Here is a 17,633-nt window from a genome sequence, read left to right on the forward strand (position 1 = left end):
CCTTATTTGGAAAGAGGGTGGTGACAGATGGAGTAAATTAAGATGAAGTAATTGGGGGCACCCTCTGATGCCATGGGACTGGTGTCCTTAACAAAAGGGGGGCAGTGCATAAAGGGACAGACACAGGAAGAAGCCCATGTGGAGATGGAGGACGTTGGTGGGGGGAATGCACCTGCAAAAGATTGTTGGTGAACCCAAAGAAGCTGGGGAAAGCCTTGGAACAGGGTCTGTCCTAAAGCCTCCACAAAGAACCAACCCTACTCACATCTTGACTTTGGACTTGTACCAGGAAGCAGGGAATTTCTGGGTTTAACCCACCCAGTGTGTGGGATTGTATCATGGCAGCCCAACAGATGAATACGGCTTATTTGTGCAGAAGCAGGTGCTTTGATTGGTTTTTAGAACTGGGGGTAGGGGCTTCTCCATGTGAAGATGACTAGAAGGAAGATGGTCAGTTGGACATAGACCCTGTGTCAGGTGTGGAGACCAGAAGTCTGAGATCCAGGTGGGGCAGGGTCCCTGAGATCCAGGCGGGGAGGTCCATGGTCTCTCCTGAGGCTCTGGGGATGGGGGTTCCTTCCTGGTTCTTCTAGCTTATGGGGCTCCAGGCTTCCTTGGGCTTGTGACCACATCCCTCCCATCTCTGTCTTCTGATGGCTTCTCCTCTGCATCTGTGTCCTCTCTCCTATCTCTTAGAAGGACTCCTGTCATTGAATTTAGGGACATCCTGATCCAGGATGGGCTCATCCCAGATCCTTCCGTTATTCACATCTGCAATGATGCTGTTTCCAAATAAGGTGGATTTAGGGCCACCTTGATTTAGGATGGTCTCATCTCAGCTCCTTCTCTAGTCACATCTACCAACGATCCTCCTTCCAAATAAGGTTCTACTCCTGAGTTCCAGGTGGACACACATTTTGGGGGCCACCCATTCAACCTGCCCCATGGCACCATCCCAGAACTCTGCAGAGCACATGGACTCTCCCCGATGTTTCTGCTGACAAGGACGCACAGACGTTTTCTGACAACGTGCATTTCTATTAAAGAGGAAACTCCAAGAATACTTTCTTCAGACAGACCCAGATCAAATTGTCCTTCTTGACAATTTGTCTATTTGCAACCAACCAAACATCCCAGATGCTCATACAGAAGTCTCCCCTCTGCCGATTTTTTTTTTTTTTCCTGCTCCACATTTTTATTGGGATACGCTTTTCGGAGTAGCATGTCACTGCTGGGGAACTTCCTTTATTTTGAAAGGACCGTGTTTGGGGTGAGCGAATACAGATCAGGGGGGTAGGTTTATTTAGTCTCTACGTTCTTCCAGAGAATGGGCTGTGTTCTGTGTCACCCTGCCAAGCAATTACACGGTTTTAATACAGATTTCCGCGGTTGCTATAATTATGCTAACTGTGTAATCCAGCGCATAATAAAAGTGCCATTACTCGTCTGATGAGTATATAATCAGAATTTTTTTTCCAGATAAAGGGAGCACATTCTTTGCAAGGAAAGGAATGGGTGGTGTTTCTCTGCACTAACAAAGGAATTACAGTGTTGTTAGGACGGTTTGTGTGTTGGGGGGGGTGAGGAGAGGCTTTTGTGTGGTTTGGGTTTTGTGTTTTGGCTTGGGTGTCCTGTGTTCACGGAGGGCCAATGGTGGACGGGAAGCTGGGCTCGAGGGGCGGGAACGTAGCAGGTGCGGTGCTACTTCTCAGCTAAAATAAACCTGACTGCTGGCTTGGGGCTGTATGGGATCCAACGGGACTCCTGTTTGGTCTTTATTTATTTCCATGAGGGGGTGCGGCAGAGGGAGAAGCAGATGCATGATAACAAAAAGTCCACGCTTCCGAGAGAGAGACACAGGGTCAGAGAAGCTCTCCCTTCCTCCTGCTGTGTCAGCCCAGGAACGTCCCAGGGACACTGAGTCCCGCTTCCCTTCCAAAATCTCTGCTGAGTTCCCTTCCCGCTGCCCCCTGCCCTCTGCCCCCGGGGTCTCCCTTTCAAGCCAGCACGGAGCCCGCATCCTGTCCTCCACCCAGAGGAAGCGGACAGTCATGGAGCCTCTCCCAGGAGCCCAGTAAGCCACGTTCCAAAGGACAGAAAAGGGCTAATTCCCTTCTGTGGTGTTTTCCCACTTGGGTCCTGCCGGTGTTATTTTGGGTCACTTAGCCCTGGGGTGACAGATCTTTGGAGCGCTGATTTCCATCTGCTTGCTTCTCTGTCCCGGAACGACAGACACTCCGCATGAAGGGACATGGGACATCTTGTTCCTGCTTCCGGAGCCCACGCCTGGATCTTTTCCTGGAAGCATAACAAAGTGCCCCTTCTCCCCAAATGCACCGCGGAGAAGGTAGAACATAGTGGCCTTCACATGGGGCAAATGTTTTACCTTTTATGCCCCACGTGCCCTTGTGTTGGCAGAGATCATCACAGTCCCTCAAGAAAACATTTTCAAGTTCCACTTTTGGCTACTTGGTACACACATCAGAGGCCCGGGACCTGTGTGTGTGCACCTGGGGTCCCATGACAGATTCCTCTGCAAAGCCGCCCAATGTTTATGGCAGAGAAGGGAAAACGGCACAGAGAAATGAGCTCAGCCCCTGACTTAAGAGGACAAAAGAAGACCAACAGAACACACACACAGCAATGGGAAGCCGCAGAGATTATTGATGTGGGACACGAAGGCAGAAGAAACATTACTACATTTCCTACCGCCCACTGACAAGTCCTTGAAACCAGCCCAGTGACCTCCCTCTAGGGACTCAGCTGTCTTGATGTTAATGGTTTCCTAAGGGCAAAAGGCAATCTTAGCCCAACCCCCAGGACCTTGTAAGTCTACTTTAGGATACAAAAAATTCCTTTGGAAACTCCCTTTATCTCTAAACCCTCCAAGATAGATATGGACAGTCATCCCAAGCATAGGGCCCACCGATAGACATTGAAGGGTCTCATGATTAGGGTTTTATTAGACAGTAATAAATGACCTTTTCCCAACAACAGCCAGCTCCTCAAGGTCCTGGAAAACTTGCCTCCAAAATTCCTAAGACACTCCCAACTTGGAAGTATGTAATGGGCCCCTCATGACCCGGCGCGGCTCTTTCCAACCATGGGTCCTGTCCCCGTGCTTTAATAAAACCACCTTTTTGCACCAAAGACGTCTCAATAATTCTTTCTTGGCCCTCGGCTTTGAACCTTAACATTATTTCCTACGTGAGTTGTTACCTTAAGAAGCAAAATGAAACACAAAGAGTCAATGTGGCCCAAATTAACATCACTTAAAAAAATTTTAGTGACGTTAATTTTACTTTCAATTAAGATTTAGTTTTAGAAAATTGGCTTTCTTTTACATTATACTTTTAACCAATCAGGGTTTTTTTTTTCTTTTTTTACAGAAAAATTTAATTTGTAGTAAAACTTAAAATATATTGAATAACATAGAAAGAGTGGAATCAACAAAATTTTGGTGATATTTGGAAAAAAAAAAAAAAAGGGAGGGACGCCTTGGAGGCTTTGTTGGTTAAGTGTCGTCTTCACCGTGGGTCATGATCCCAGGGTCCTGGGATGGAGCCCTACTTTGGTCCCCTTTTCTAAGGGGAGTCTACTTATCTCTCTGCCTCTGCCCCTCCCCATGCTTATGCTCTCATTCTCTCTCTTTCTTCCTCACTCTCGAATGACTAAATAAAATCTTACCAAAAAACACACACAAAAAAAGAATATAGAATGTGTCCATGGATCATACCAAGAATAGGACACATAGCTTCAGGTATAGGCTTGTTTACAAGGAAAATGCGGGTATACTATGGATAACTGTCCCAATTCAGGGCCGTGAGTTCGAGCTCCACATTGGGTACAGACATTACTTAAAAAATTAAAAAAAAATTAAAAATAAAATAAATTTGTATGAAAATAGGGGAATGGTGATGAAATAAGTTTGAGGAAGAAAAATCAGGTGGAGCCTATCTCTGCCAATATTGAGTTTCCTTCCAAGAAGCCCTAGTCTGGTAGCATGGACACTGGGATTGAAGACCATTGAAGGGAGGCATTTCGTCTGTGACCGTCCGTCGGAAAGTAATGTTTAATATGGTGGTCAGAAAATGGGTTGTCCAGAGGGAGTAAACCCCAGCTTTAATACTCAACACTATCCAAGTTAAGCAGTTACATATGAAAGGGTAAACTTGAACCCTTTTAAAGATGTTATTTATTTATTTGTCAGAGAGAGCACAAGCAGGGGGAGCAGCAGGCAAAGAGGCAGAGGGAGAAGAAGGCTTCCCCCTGAGCATGGAGCTCAAAGTAGGACTCGATTCTAGGACCCTGGGATCATGATCTGAGCCGAAGACAGCCATTTAACCAACTGAGCCTCTCAGGCGTCCCAACTTAACCCCTTTTAGAAAAAAAAACATGAATGCATGCATTTATGACCTCGTGTGAAGGCAGGATTTCTTCACCCAAGACACAACCCAAGCAGAAACCATTGAGCAAAGACCAATGTGGTCGACTCCATGAAAACCAAGAAGTTCTTTGTGTCAAGACGCCAATAAAAGAGTGAGAACACATTGCAAAGAGTGGCAGAACACATTTCCTATAAAAAATCAACAGAAGCTTAGTGTTCATTGTACGTAAACACCTCCTCCAGGTCAACTTGGAAAGACCACGTGGTTGTAGAAAAATGGGTAAGAGTCTCCAGTGGCATTTCAAAGAAGAGGAGATCTGAATCAGAATTAAACAGAGGGAAGTGGCTTGCTAAGCCCTAGTCAAGGGATACAAAATTAAAAGCACGTTTGCCATCAAAGAGTGAAAGCAGGGCACACATGTGGAGGCAGGGGGGTTCTCATACTCTGTCTGTAGATGTGGGCATTGGTACAACTACTTGGGGGAAACCATGTGGCATTACTTAGGAAACAGGAGCCATTCTGCTGAAGACTTCCCATAAAAAAGTCTTACAAAGGAACCCTATGCAAAAATGCTTATGGCGTTGATGTCTATAATAGCAAAAAATGGAAAACCATCCAAAGGGTCATGGAGAGGAAAAAGAATGCATAAGTAAATCACAGGATATCCAGACTTTGGAGTCATAGACTGTAAAGACAAGTCATGAAGTTAAGGACAATTTAAGACAAAAAATGAAATTAAAGGAATATGGCCAAGTCCTTCAACAATATAATGCTCACAGACAATATTATAGAGATAATCATGTTGCAAGAGAAAATGCAACATAATGATGTATATTTGAAGATAAAAAGCATATGCATAATATAATTTGCAGATCCAAGATGATGGCCCAGTGACAAAACTGTACATAAGACAAATTAATGATTAATGTGAATTTTAGGTCTATCATCCTTGAGGGATCGGAGGGACACAAGAAGCTTACAATGTATGTAGGATGTGTGTTTTCTTTCTGTGGTGTTGGATGTGTGCATTCCTTTTACAAATCTTGGACTCTCTGAAATACTGTCTACTCAGTGGTGCATGAAAAGAAAATAATTCTATCAACTGATTCATTTCTATCACGTGGCCAAGCATTTGGCAGAGATTATGACATCATGGCCATGCAGCATGAGGTCAACCAGAACTCCAGAACTAGAGAGGACCCCAGGTGTGGAGAAAAATGCATGGAGAAAGACTCTTCATGACAGAAGAGGTTGAGAGGCAGCTTTTTTTTCTCTTTCTGTCATTGTCAAAGGAACATATCCCACATGGGACTGGACAAGTGTGTGGAGTTTGGTCTTTCTCTAGGCAAGATGTCAACTCGACTTCATGTCATGCAAAGCTCTTCTAAAAATATCTCAACTCTGTGACTGTGAAAAACAATTCATGGTTCGTTTGATAAGTGTGCATTTCCATTAGTTTCACGTGTTAATAAGGTAAACTAAAATTCAACTAATTCCCCAAACAGGGCATATTGGGTGGTCTTGGTGGAGCACAAGTCTTGGACATTAAAGCAAGTAGATGTGCTTCCAAGAGCATATGATTTTAAAAAGGTCATTGGAAGATTGCACTAATTCTTATTTCTTTATACATGTTTAGCACCTAAACTTGATTTTTATTCAGTAAAAATAATAAAAAAGAGATTTCATTTCTACTTCACTTCTCCTCCCCAATCTAATTCCCACTCTCAGTATCAAAAAAAAAAAAAAAAGCACATTTCTGTTCAACCCTCTTGAGTCCTAACTCAGAAGTGATCACTACCTTACTTCCGTTTTTTTGGAAGACAGTTACTACCACATCCTGTTGACTTTGCCTTTATCAGATCTTTCTGATTTTTGAATTTTGAATTTGAATCTCTGCCTTCAATCTTCCAGGCGGGACAGCATCAGGTTCCCACCCCTGTGCTCACTCATCACCATGACGGTCCCCTGGGTTTCTCCTTGGACCTTAACATGCCCTGACCATAGCATGCACAATCTTTTTTCTTAGATATTGGGAATATGTTCATGCGACAAAAGAGTCTGTTTCCATCAGTGAAAACATACCTACAGGGCATCCTGTTCTGATCCTGTTCTGGACGCATATGCTCCCCTGTATTCACAATCTGCCCTTGACAACAAAAGTGTTGACCTGTGATGTAGACACACCTGGCTCTTGTGCTCATGGGGTTCACCACCTGCACTGAGGGTGGGGAAGGGGGGAGTAATACCATTCTATCCCTCTGTAGTGAGTACTACGGCCAGGACAGAACAGAGTAACAGTACTCCCTTCAGAGAGTACAGTGAGGGTTTCATCAGATGCAGAATGTGATGGATTGTACCTGTTTCCAGCCAACACCTGCCCTGTCTGTGTCCCCAGGAGGCATGATCACGGTGGCCATTTCAGACACTACCAGGAGCTCTAACAAAGATGGTTATCATTCACTTCCCTTGCAATACACCTGTTCTGGTTTTGTTTTGTTTTGTTTTCTCTTTCTGTATCTATCACTTTTTTTTCTCCCCAAATGGTTTGTGGGCACTTCAGAGAGGAGGTTAAACACACATACCCACCAATTTTTTTTATTATGTTATGTTGGTCACCATACAGTACGTCATTAGTATTTGATGCAACGTTCCATGATACACTGTTTACGTATAACACCCAGTGTTCCATGAAATCCATGCCTTCCTTAATACCCAGCACTGGGCCAACCCATCCCCCCACCCCTCTCCCCTCCAAAACCCTCAGTTTGTTTGTCGGAGTCCACAGTCTCTCATGGTTCATCTCCCCTTCCAATTTCCCCCAATTCACTTTTCCTTTCCTTCTCCTAATGTCCTCCATGCTCTTCCTTATGCTCCGCAAATAAGTGAAACCATATGATAATTGACTCTCTCTGCTTGACTTATTTCACTCAGCATCATCTCTTCCAGTCCCGTCCATGTTGCTACAAAAGTTGGGGATTCATCCTTTCTGATGGAGACATCATACTACATAGTGTATATGGACCACATCTTCCTTATCCATTTGTCCATTGAAGGACATCTTGGTTCTTTCCACAATTTGCTGTGGCCATTGCTGCTATAAACATTGGGGTACAGATGGCCCTTCTTTTCACTACGTCTGTATCTTTGGGGTAAACACCCAGTAGTACAATTGCAGGGTCATAGGGAAGTTCTATTTTTAATTTCTTGAGGAATCTCCACACTGTTTTCCAAAGTGGCTGCACCAACGTGCATTCCCACCAACAGTGTAAGAGGGTTCCCCTTTCTCCACATCCTCTCCAACACACGTTGTTCACTGTCTTATTAATTTTGGCCATTCTAACTGGTGTAAGGTGGTATCTCAATGTGGTTTTGATTTGAATCTCCCTGATGGCTAGTGATGATGAACACCTTTTCTTGTGTCTGTTAGCCATTTGTATGTCTTCTTTGGAGAAGTGTCTGCTCATGTTTTTTTTTTTTTTTTTTTTTTTTTTGCCCATTTTTTGACTTGATTATTTGTTTTTTGGATGCTGAGTTTGAGAAGTTCTTTTTTTTAGATCTTGGATACCAGTCCTTTGTCTGTAGTGTCATTTGCAAATATATTCTCCCACCATGTCACAACACTATTTTTTTTTTTTTAAATAGACCCCCCATGCCCAGTGGGCTTATGGTGTGTAAGGGTCGGTGTTGGTCTTAAAGACAAAAACAGGTAGGGGCGCCTGGGTGGTTCAGTGGGTTAAAGCCTCTGCCTTCGACTCAGGTCATGGTCTCAGGGTCCTGGGATTGAGCCCTGCATCGGGCTCTCTGCTCAGTGGGAAGCCTGCTTCTTCCTCTCTCTCTGCCTGCCTCTCTACCTACTTGTGATCTCTCTCTGTCAAATAAATAAATAAAAATCTTTTTTAAAAAATCTTTTAAAAAAAAGACACAAACAGTACCGCACATGGGGCAGCTTACACAACCCCTTGATTCTCTCACAGTTCTGGAGGCTGGGAGTGCGAGATCTAGGTGTGGCTGGCCTAGTTCCTGGGGAGGACTCTTTCCCTGGAGTGTAGGTACTGTCTTCTCCCTGTGTTCTTGTGTGGCCAATTCTCTGCACAGGCCAGAGGGGACAGGGAGAAAGTTGTGCCTTCTTCTTGTTATAAGGCTACAGTCCTATGGGATCAGGGTGCCTTCCTTATGTCCCCACTTAACCTTCCGTACTCCCTAAAGGCTTCATCTCCAAACAGAGACACACAGGGGGTTGAGGCTTCACCATATGTCTTTGGAGGGACACAGCTTAGTCCAGAGCGGCCTTACTTGGAATTCTGTGCTGGTTCTGTGAGATATGATGATTCTTAAAGAGTATCCTCATAAAAGATCAGAATGAGCACCATACACATGGCAGAAAGGACCACAGACCCAGAAGAAAGTGTCCATAAGGTGGCCCATGCTACCTCAGCCTCAGTCTATCACTGGGTGCATCTGGAATCCTCCGCGAATGGGCTCACCCTGTTTGTTTTGGCTCTGAGTCCAGTACTTTAAGTCACTACCACAAATCAGCTCAGCAGGTGAACCCCACTACTCTTACTGTCCTTGGAGGGGTGAGGTCCCGTTATTTTTATGGATTTGTATTACTGATATTAAGGATGGTGACTGTGTTTCTATTCTATGGCCATATATGAGGCAAAACCCTTTTGAGGACCAAAGGACAAGTTCCTGCCCACATCTTAAGATCCACATGGGTTTTAGACCCAAACACTCAGTGGGGTTCCAACCAGTCATGGCTGAGCCAGCAGAACCCCAGCCAGTATGACCTGGCAGTGTTGAGTCTTTGGAGGAATGCCAACCAGCCAAGCAGCCAATGAGGCAAGTCTACAATGCGTGTGTCTCCATTTTCCAGCATGGGCTTCAGAAATCACATTAAGATACAGACGTGTCTCCAGCTTGGAACAGAGCCTGTGACCAGGACCCGCTTGTGTATCCACGGGCTGTCTTTGGAAGGTGGCATCCGTGTTGGCATTAATGCCCGCAGACAGTGGCTGTCCTCAGATTTAATCTACAAAGGCACATGCACAAAAGAGCGGAACGGAGGAGCTGAAGACACCAACGCGGTGGTGGGCAGAGACTTTTCTCCCAGAAAGACGGCACCTCCTTGCCTCCGTGCAGCTGGAGACGGACGCATGCCTCTCAGGAAGCTTCTTCAAACGCCACACGGAACGCTTTACGTTGGTCACCCTTTGGAAAGATGGAGATTCCCTGGCAAAAAAGCAACTCATCTTTCTTTTTTCTTTTCTAAAACTTATTTTTCAGATGTCAGGCTGACGGGATTTATCTTGTTTTCTGTTTTCTTTCTCTGAGTTATTACTTTCCTTTTTTTTTTTTCTTTTCTGGATGAGTTGCTTATTTGTCATGATTTATCATCCTAGACATTGTATCAATCCTGATTTTCACCATGCCTTGTAAATTCCAAGAGTTCTTTCTTTACTCCATTTAAAAAAAAAAAATACTTCATAGTATATTTTGTAGTGAATGGGTGTTTTTAGTTCTCTGAGAATTTCATGTTTTACTGGAAGCTTCTTTCTGTTGCTGACGTGTGTCTCTGTGTCTTCCATATTTTCTTCTCTCTGGAACTTTTCTCTTGGGTCAGTTACTTCCTTGTGGAGGAAGTCATAACAGAAATGTTTTCTGGACGCCCAGTAGGAGCAGGGGAAGGGGCATTACAACATTTTGTATGCAGCCTTTCTTTCTTTTTCTTTTATTAGGGGAAATTCATAACAGAAAACTATTATAAAGTGAACAATTCAGTGGGGATTTAGTATAATCACAGCATTGGGCAACTACCACCTTTATGTAGCTCCAGAAAATTTTTATTCCTCTACAAATCCGGGTTTTTAAGCTCATTTAAGTAATTGTTCCCCGCAGAAATTTTTTTCCATCTACAAATCTGGGGTTTTAAGCTCATTTAAGTGTTCCCTGTTCCCCAGATCCTGCCAACTGACTCATTACTTTCTTGCTGTATGAATTTTCTAGATCTTTCTTTTTATTTTTTTTTAAGATTTATTTATTTGGTTTACAGAGAGATAGAGAGCACAAGTGGGAGCAGGGGCAGAGGGAAAAGAGCAGACTTCCCGTTGAGTGTGAAGTTGACTTGGAGCTCAGTTTCAAGAACCAGAAAGCATGACTTGAGCCAAAATCAAGAGTCAGACAGTAAACCAAATGAGCCACCAAGACGTCCATCTTGGTGTTTCACATAAATGGCATCATGTACTCTGCATCTGTGTGTCTGGATTCTCACACTGAGGATGACGTTTTCAAGGTCCCTCTATGGGGTAGCAGGTGTCAGAGTGTTGTTCCTTTCCATGGCTGAGTCCTATGGTATCCATGGATGGACCACATTGCATTTATCCTTTCTTCCATTGACAGACACTTGGGTTGCTTCCATCTTGAGCATCTTGTGTATAATGTTGCTCTGAATATGGGTATATATGTATTTGATTGAGTCCCTGTTTCCAATCCTTTGAGGGTATCAACCCAGGAATGGTGGGCTTTCATTACTTATAATTTTCTCCAGCAGAATATCTTTCATTTGTCCTCAACTCTTCCTGGCATCCATGAATCCATGTCCTACCTGTTTGTCCTTGATTCTAAAGAAACCCATTCTACGGAGTTTGCCAAAGCTAGGAAGAATGTGTTCACCTGGCTGCAAGGAACATGGTGGGATTTTTTGGCAAATCTCCTGCTTTCTGCCCAGGGTCTGTCTGTGATTTGTGTGATTTTCCAGAGTTGTAGATCTTGTTTTTCCTTGGCTCCCCTGCCTGTCACTAGATGTTCCTTCTTCTCATTTCCTTCCAGCCACCAATGTTGTTACTTTCAGCTCATCAGCCATAGGCTTTCCAAAAGTCATGTATTATCCATTATTTCCTTACACATTCTTTCCATCCTTGGTTTCCTCTTTATTCCAGAGTACGTAGGTCTTGGAAGATGGAGGCAGACAGATGAAGGAAGAGAGACAGAATAAATGACTGTCTTAAACCATCCATATTCAACAGCAACTCCCCATTTTTCTGTTTATAAACCTGCATTTCCAATAACTTCCCATAGTTGAAGTGGACAAGGGCACCACCAAGGTTCCACACACCCTGGCATCACCAAGGCCAGTGTATCACAATATTGATAATCAGAACATGCTTCTGAGGGGGGTGGGCCTCATCCATCAGTATCAGAGTTTGTTAGCATCCAGAAGCCCAAATACTGCTCCTGGCCTCAGACACACTGCAGAGAAAATAAGAGAAAGTAAAGCCAAGTTGTCTGCACATGTGAGAGAAGAGGGGATAAGTGACATTGCAGGGGAACGTCTTGGAACTGTTGCCAAGGAGAACATCCAAGGGTCTGCATCACGGGGAGAAGGGGAAGGGCATCTCAGAGCACAAAGAATGCAGAGAAGAAGACTTCAATAAAAGACAGAGATAGACAAAGACTCATGCAAAGGGTCAAGAATTGAAAAGGGGATTGTGCTTGGTCATGGAGACAAGGAAATCCCAAGTCAACCTTACATGTTGTCAGCATTTTGGGGGGAAATGTGCAGGGCTGAACCATCAGACCAATGATCGCGCATGAGGGGCTCAATATGATTCAGAGGTTGGCATTCTCTCAGATGCAGAATGTACTAGAACATGCATAACAATACAGGAGTGAGGAAACAGGGTGGCCACTGGGGGAGAGAGATCGGTAGGTTCTTGGAATTCTCAGGATGACAAAGCTAATACTGATACCCAATGAATGGGGGATTTCATAATGCATATGGCTGTGTAATATAATACACTACATAACATAATATAGAACAATATATTACATTATAGTAACATATTCCCTTTTTCCAGCCCGGGAAGTGAGCAACAGAGAGACCGTCACGTGTCTGATCTCTCACAATGGGCAGCCAAGACCGAGGCCCACGCAGTTGGAGGATGGAAGTTCCCAAAAGGCCAGCGGTGGGGACCCACAGGGGTCCTGATGTGCTTGTGTCTTCAGAAGGGATTTTCAGTGTTATAGTAAGCTGGGGTGATGGTGCGAGAGGCAAGTGACAACAACAAAAAAAGATGCAATTACTAAGAGTAGCAATTAAAACCAAAAGTACTGACCCTGGCTGGTTCCATTGGTGAAGCCTGCAACTCTTGATCTCAGGGTCGTGTGTCTAAGCTCCAGGCTAGGCACAGAGCCTACTTAAAAAACTAAATAAATACAGCATGTGTTGGAGAGGATGTGGAGAAAGGGGAACCCTCTTCCACTGTTGGTGGGAATGCAAGTTGGTGCAGCCTCTTTGGAGAACAGTGTGGATATTCCTCAAGAAATTAAAAATACAACTTCCCTATGACCATGCAATTGCACTACTGGGGATTTACCCCAAAGATACAGATGTCGTGAAAAGAAGGGCCATCTGTACCCCAATGTTTATAGCAGCAATGGCCACGGTCGCCAAACTATGGAAAGAACCAAGATGCCCTTCAACGGAAGAATGGATAAGGAAGATGTGGTCCATAGACACTATGGAGTATGATGCCTCCATCAGAAAGGATGAATACCCAACTTTTGTAGCAGCATGGACAGGACTGGAAGAGATGATGGTGAGTGAAATAAGTCAAGCAGAGAGAGTCAGTTATCATATGGTCTCACTTATTTGTGGAGCATAACAAATATCATGGAGGACAAGGTGTGTTAGAGAGGAGAAGGGAGTTGAGGGAAATTGGAAGCGGAGGTGAATCACAAGAGACTATGGACTCTGAAAAACAATCTGAGGGGTTTGAAGTGGCGGGGGGGTGGGAGGTCGGGGTACCAGGTGGTGGGTATTATAGAGGGCACGGATTGCATGGTGCTCTGGGTGTGGTGAAAAAATAATGAATACTGTTTTTCTGAAAATAAATAAATTAATTTTAAAAAACTAAATAAATAAAAGCAAAAGTACTAAGAGCAAAAAGAAAAAAAAAACTATTGAGTATTAGTTTAGTAAAGGTTGTAATCAGTTCTATCAGGAAGGTGGCTACGAAGTGTGTGTGTACGTGTATGTGCTGCACGCCAAGGCTAGATAAAATAGCATTTGGGTAAGAAACCAAAAGCCATCCTCTACCAAACAGGAAGCGAATCAACACCAGCTATATTTCACAAAAACAAGAGATGTCTGAGTAAATATGTTTTTCAGCACCTAAGATAAAGATGAGGAAAACAATTAAAGGAGAAGTTGCCTACAAAGAAGACATCCATTGGTGTCTTCTTTACTTTTGGTACATGTGTCCCTTTGCTAAGAATAAAACTCAAGTTTAAGAGTAAAAGGAGGCAAATTGTAGGTGAACAAGAAAGCTTTCCAAGTGCCTCTGTGAGTGGACATTGTAGGCGAGTGTGAACACAGGGGTCTGTAGGTCAGGTGCCCAGCTCCCTCTGATTGCTCCACAAGGGGACCTTAGACGGCAAGAACTTGATGAAAATGGAGATTCTAAGGACACATCCAGGAATGCTGATGTCTGTTTGACAAAGGTTCCAGGAGGAGAGAGCAGAGTCACGCACTGTGAAAAGTGTACTTAGTTCTTCACATTGACGTCTCAGTGTGTGGTGACTTATTCCCTCTCCATCTCCTTCCTTCCTTCCTTTCTTCCTTCCTTCCTTCCTTCAACAGAAAATTCAAATATATAGTACAATACTCTCAATTTTACCAAGAATGGATCCCATGGGGGAGGGAAATTATCATGACTCTATACAGATAAATAGTAACTCACTTATTTTCCCCTCATTTGTTGCCAAACACAATGAATTGTTCTTGGCCCACTCCTGCATGATGAACATGGTTTTCATGAGGACTCATGCCTAGCCTGCTTTTGGTGCTCCCTGATTTTAAGTGTTTCACTTCGTCTCAGAGACAGATATGCTAAGGTCGTGAAGAGAAGCCATGCGATTTTATTCCCCACCTTTGAGCTAAAATGCATTGGAGACATTTGCGGTGGGAGTTTCATAGAGACACTAAGAAAAGATGATGAGATGCATTTACTGTCCATGTGTACTACATCCCAGGGAGTGTGAAGGAATAAAATGCTTCAAGTTAATAAGCACAAAAATGGGACAGTCTTGGAAAGGTAGTCATGGGTCTCTGCTTGGATATGCTGAATGTGGCGAGATGTATGGAGTCCTCTAGAGTCCTAGAGTCCTCTAGGCTTAGAAATTTACCTTTTTGGGCTGCCTGAGTGGCTCAGTTGGTAAAGCATCTGCCTTCAGCGTGGGTCATGATCCCAGGGTCCTGGGATCAAATCCTGTATTGGGGTCCCTTCTCCTTCTTTCTCTGCTCCTGATTGTGTGTCTCCCCCACCCAAATAAATAAGATCTTAAAAAAAAAAAAAAAAGAAAAAGAAAAGAAAAGAAAGAAACTTACCTTCCTTGGGGTGAGTTATGGGTTATGGGTTCCATGTCAGTGGAATGAATGTAAAAGCTGTTTCCCTGTTCGAAGAATCATGGTCCAGTGTGCAGTCCCCATGTGCCGTCCATCCTGGGAGACCGGTTGTAATAAATGATGATGATGGAGATGATAATGATGATGATAATGGTAGGTGGTGCTTAAGGAATGCTTCCTGAGTACACCCCAGGCGCCAGCCCTCTGAGCTCATAGACCTGCAGGAGGCAGCCACATGTTTTTGAGCAGAGGAGAACAACTTGGAACATATGAGTCTAGCCTATGGAGACCCTCCTTCAATATTATCTCTGGGTCTTTTTCCCCAAAGACATGACCTGTGCTCATCTGGAAGACAAACACTTTCTTTTTTAGATTGTAGGCAACTTATCTGGGCATGTGCCCCTGAGACAAATCTGCATGGAACCTTAGCTGGTTAAATGCTGCCAAGGGGGCAGAGGGTGTGATGGGAACTCTGAAAGAAGCCTGTGCAACAATTCACCCCAAATTCCCTAGGGCTCGTCATTTATGGTACAGATGAATCTCCTTCACTTTGTAGGCCTTTCTTTGCTCATTTCCCGCAGTTTTGTCTGCTTTTTGTTACTTAGAAGTGAGACTCAATGAAAAGAGATTAAACCAAATGTGTTCAGTTTTGTAATAGTTCTGGCAAATGCTAAGGAATAGAAGTACAAATACAGGAATAAAGTGAAACTCAGATTTCCCGTAATTTGTTTCTATCAATATTCATTGCTTTATGCACACACACATACACACACAAATATAACTTTCCACTTATCCATCCATCCATCCATCCATCCATCCATCATCCAGTCATACAGTCTATCCATCAACCCCTGAACCTACCCATGTATCCATCCATCCATCCATCCATCCATCCATCCATCCATCCATCCATCCATCTATCCATCCACCCATGCACCCACCCATGTGTACATCCATCCATCCATCCATCCATCCATCCATCCATCCATCTAACCATCAACCCATGCACCTACCCATGTGTCCATCCATCCATCCATTTTTCCATCCATCAATCCATCCATCCATCCATCCATCTATCCATCAACCCACACACTTACCCATGTGTCCATCCATCCACACATCCACCCATCCATCCATCATCCAGTTGTACAGTCATCCATCCACCCACTGACCTATCCATTTATCCATTTATCCATCCATCCATCCAACCATTCACCCATCCATCCATCCATACACCAACCTACCCACTCATCTATCCATTTATCCATCCACCCACCCACCCACTCATTTTATCCATTTATAAATCCATTGATCTATCCATCAATCCACCCATCCATCCATCCATCCATCCACCCACCCACGAACCTGCCCATGTGTCCATCCATCCATCCATCCATTCATCTTTTACTCCATGTGTGTGATTCTACATTTTGAGGCCAAAATTGACTTTAATATTCCTTTCCTTCTGCTTATCAGGGACAGTGGACATGGTTCACAATGCATCAAAGCCACCATCTTTCCTCTCATGTAAGGCACCTCATTTTAAATACCTCTCAGCTCCTTGGACATGTGCTCCTTCACCACTGATTCTAAAAATCCACCTAGCTCTCCCTACCTTCTGTCCCTCAAGGAACATACCCAGCCTCTCATGCCAAGGAAAGAGCATCAAGATTTTTATTTAAGATGTTCTCTTCTTCAAGCCTGGTGTGGTTATAAACAGCAATGTTGCTTTTTTAATTGAATGTTTAGGTTTTCTTCAGACTGTCAAGGTTAGGAAAACTGGCCTTGGAGTCCAACTAATGTGGGGTTAGACTCTGGTCATGCCCTTGTAAGACACTCTGATTATTGTGAAACCAGCATGAGATCCTTTATATAAAAAGCTTATCACAACATTTGGCATTTACTGGGCCACCAATAATAAGAACTATCAAAAATGAAAATAATTAACAATAGATTTTCTTATGTTTGGTACACTGAAAAAAAATAACAAATTTTTATTTGTACACTGCTTAATAATAATAAATTTTTGTGTGCTACATTGTATAATAATAATAATGATAACAAACTCTATATCTGGTCCACTGTATAGTAATAATCATGCATTTTATGTCTGGCACATAGAAAATAATCAATAGTAATCTACCAACTTAATTTGTATATAAATGTTAACACTAAACCCATGAGGTGTGTTTATAATACATTTCATATTTTTTTTTGTAGTTGTGTATGTAATCTGATATAAACCAACCTTGTTTTGTTGGGTGTTGCAGAATTTGGCATCATTTCTGGTCAGTTGTGGGAAAAACATTGAAAAAAAAAATCCCTCCTCGATTTGCAGATGACCATGATGAGTAGTGGGAATGTCAGGTCATACCAAATGGGATCCTGCAAAGTTCTGTTACTCAGATCAACAGTGAGCTGCTTGGCAACTTCCTGTTTTTTTTTTTTTTAATGTTTTAAAAGAAATTTTGAACAAACATGAATTAGCAAAATTTACTATGGGTTTCACAACCCTGGATGTGATTTGTTGTTTTTTCAATTTCTGACCTTCAGTGTCACTGAAACCCACATTTTGCTTATGTGTGGAAATAAAAGAGACTGGTTAAGGGTTATCTAGTCTTTTTAAATAAATATCCTTTGCATGTGTGTGTGTGCGTGTTTAAGTATTTCGTCATTCTTGCTAAGAAAATATAATTATATAGTATATATATATGTAAATATAAGAAGTATATATATAAATATATATATTTAGATATAGGAATGAATATATATAATATATATTTATATTATATAATATATGTATAATATATATATAATATATTAATATATATATTAATATT

This window comes from Mustela putorius, unplaced genomic scaffold, assembly GCF_011764305.1.
Source record: "Mustela putorius furo isolate JIRA1106 unplaced genomic scaffold, ASM1176430v1.1 tig00003836_pilon_pilon_pilon, whole genome shotgun sequence".
Classification (NCBI taxonomy): Eukaryota; Metazoa; Chordata; class Mammalia; order Carnivora; family Mustelidae; genus Mustela; species Mustela putorius.